The following is a 3,552-nucleotide window of genomic DNA, read 5'->3' as shown; positions in this document are numbered from 1 at the left end:
TCGTATACCAGGTCGTGGTCGTAGACGAGGGCGAGCAGCTCGACCTTCTGTTACGATAGACAATCTAATGTCACCTCGAGATCCTCCTGTTCTGTATGTAGATTTGTCTATTTATCATGATGATCCAGTTAGACATACGAGAGACCCTCTCGTCATTGAGGAAAAGGAAACTAATATGGATGAGGATGCCATTAATAGAGCTATATTTCGTATGTTTTGGAGAGCATATACAGTCCCTGGTAATATGTTTGCGGTCAAGATTGAAGTCTATTCCAGTTCCACCCTGGTTTTGATGGCTCCTTACCATATGGCACTAAGGGAGCTTAAGGAACTGAAAGTACAACTCCAGGAGTTGTTGGATAAGGTATTCATTCTACCCAGTGTTTCTCGATGGGGAGCCCCAATTCTTTTTTTCAAGAAAAAAATGAGACATTGAGACTATGTATTGATTACAGAAAACTAAATAAGCTTATGGTTAAAAACAAATATCCTCTGCCTATGATCGATGATCTGTTTGACTAGTTTCGAGGGTCTTCTATCTTTTCGAAGATAGACTTGAGGTCTGGTTATTACCAACTCAAGGTGAGACATTCTGATGTCCCAAAGATTGAGTTCCGTACTCTATATGGGAATTAAGAGTTTTTAGTGATGCCATTTAGGTTAACTAATGCCCTTTCTACTTTTATGGATCTGATGAATCGAGTATTTCGACCCTATCTGGACCAGTTTATGGCTGTGTTCATTGACGACATACTGGTGTATTCTCAAACTAAAGCAGAACATGATGAGCACTTGAGGATTGTTTTACAGACTCTAAAGGAACACAAGTTGTACGCCAAGTTGAGCAAGTGTGAGTTCTGGCTCAGCGAAGTGACTTTTCTTAGGCATATCATCTCTGCTGAGGGTATCCGCATGGATCTGAGTAAAGTAGAGGCTATTCTGAAATGGAAGAAACCCAAGAACGTCTCAGAGATCTATAGTTTCTTGGGCTTAGATGGTTATTACCAATGTTTTGTCAAGAGGTTCTCCATTATTGTATTTCCTCTGACGAAACTATTAAGGAAAGATGTTCTATTTGTCTGTTCAGAGGATCAACAAGCTACCTTTGAGAAATTGAAGACTGCTCTGACTCAAGCCCCAATATCCCCAATATCGATTCAGCCTAAGTCTGGGAAGGATTTTTTTGTTTACAGTGATGCTTTTCACTCAGGATTAGGATGTATTTTGATGCAAGATGTGAAGGTTGTCGCTTATGTGTCACGTCAGTTAAAGTCGCATGAGCGTAACTATCCCACTCATGACCTGGAGTTAGTTGTCGTGGTTTTTGCTTTGAAGATCTGGAGACACTATCTCTACGAAGAAAAGTGTTATATCTATACCAATCATAAGAGTCTGAAGTATCTACTTACTCAAAAAGAGTTGAATTCGAGACAGTGTTGTTAGTTGGAGCTTCTGAAGGATTATGATTGTGAGATAGAGTATCATCCGGGTAAGGCCAATGTGGTGGCCGATGCCTTGAGCTGTAAAGTGATATCTGAGTTGAGAGCCTTGTTTGCCAGCTTGAGTTTGTTTGATGATGGCAGTCTGATGGCAGAGTTACAAGTTAAACCAACTTTGGCTGAGGATATTAAGACAAAACAACTCCTTGATAGCTCATTACTTTCCATTATTGAGCAGGTTGAACAGGTAATGAGCTCAGAGTATACTTTCGATCAAGATGACATTCTGTGCTTTCATGCTGTTACTGTGTCCCTAAAGATGATGAGTTGAGACAGTCTATTCTTCAGAAGGCTTATAGTACTTCTTACGCTATGCATCATGGCGGGGATAAAATGCACAAGAATATCAAGGAGTGTTACTTTTGGATTGGTATAAAGAATGATTGATAACTTCGTAAAAAGACTATATTTTAGGTCTTTTTACTTAAGTTATTGATTGTCTAAAAGCTATTGACATAGCATTTTAGCCGTATATAGTTGCATTTAGGACATATTTTCATGTTGTGGATAAGTTTTGCCAAGGCAACGTCTATTTGATTAAACTGATGCTGCTGATGAGAAAGGTTGTTTGTTGATTGTGATGATGTAGGAAATAACTAAGGAAAAATTTATTTTCCAGGACAAATTAATTTGATAGGGCCAATGGAACACAGAAGACAAAGACAGTGAGGAACATATTTTCCTTGCCGAGGCAACAAAAATCTTGCAAGTCTGACGCGAATCTGACGAACTACTGACGTCACCTGCCAGCTGCCTGATTGACCTCACATGCAAGAAATCCCCCAAAAGTTTGACAACATCCATCTGCCTTTCCATTTATAGCTGGACAAGAAAAAATGGTTATTTAGGGGGCCATTAATGATGTGAAACCCTAGGAAAATTCCCATTATAAATACTCAGTCATAGCCGCCAAAAAGAGAGAGGGGGGAGAATCATACAGAGAAAATTCCCCAGGTTTGGGAAAAGGCGATAGCGGCATCCTTTTTTCCATCGCCCCCACTCGTCCTTTCTTGGCGCCCTTTATAGCCAGGCTTTACCGGGGCGTCGACCAGACCCTCGAGAGATGCTGGTGCACTAGATTAGTCATGGTGGTGGTCTGATGTCACGACAGAGCTCTGTTCTGGGAGTTTTTCTTCCGCTTGTTCTTCATGTTTTATTTTTCTAAGGGCTTGTACTTAATGAATATTTTTGGGATGATGTTAACCACACCATAAACTGTTTTATTTGGTGTTGGGAATGCTTGGATGATATTTTATTTTATCGTTAATGAATGATTAAGAATATTTTTTAAGTGTTGTTTTGTTCACTGTTTTAACCTTTTGCCTTGACACTATAAGAGCTTCGAGAGATTGCCTGGTGCCTAGGAGAAATATTTCTAGACCTTGTAAGAGCTTCGAGAGATTGTCGTTTGTCTAGATATTGATTCTTAGATTCAAGAGAATTAAGATAGATCTACATGAACAATGGAATGGATCCGGGATGGTAATGTTCTAACTTGTCTACCTTAGAGATAAGGAGATGGTTTCAATCGACTAAAAGGGATAAACGCTTGAGTAGGATAGACAATGACTATAGTTCACGCTGTGAGGTATTACCACAACAATAGTTTGACAAACCAAGGGTTGTAACTCACTCCGAGTAGTATTGCCATATCATCTGTCTAAGAATACTCAGTAATCCTGTCGGGCAGCCTAAGTTTAGCATACCAAATCATTCTTAGCATAAAATAACTTATCACCGTAGCAAAACCAACCCAAGTGCTCCGTTAGAAGTCTGATTATGTGAGGTTTCCAGTTTATTTATAGAGTTTCGATAACTTTAACCTTGACAACTTTTATTTATCTTTGCATATTTTTCTTGCCTCTACAACACTTTTATGCTCACTTCACTTTACAATTTTTCTGCATATTTTCCTTGTTTATATCATTAGACTTATATTCTTAGGATTAGTTAGTGACACCTATTCCTAACTGTAGCAATCTTTTAAAAGCCCTTCAATCCCTGTGGAGACGATACTCACTTACTACTATATTACTTACATCGATTGTGTACA

The sequence above is a fragment of the Hibiscus syriacus genome, unplaced genomic scaffold (genome assembly GCF_006381635.1).
Source record: "Hibiscus syriacus cultivar Baekdansim isolate YM2019G1 unplaced genomic scaffold, ASM638163v2 tig00110890_pilon, whole genome shotgun sequence".
NCBI lineage: Eukaryota > Viridiplantae > Streptophyta > Magnoliopsida > Malvales > Malvaceae > Hibiscus > Hibiscus syriacus.
The sequence above is the reverse complement of the archived record's forward strand: the minus strand, read 5'-3'. Positions refer to the sequence as shown.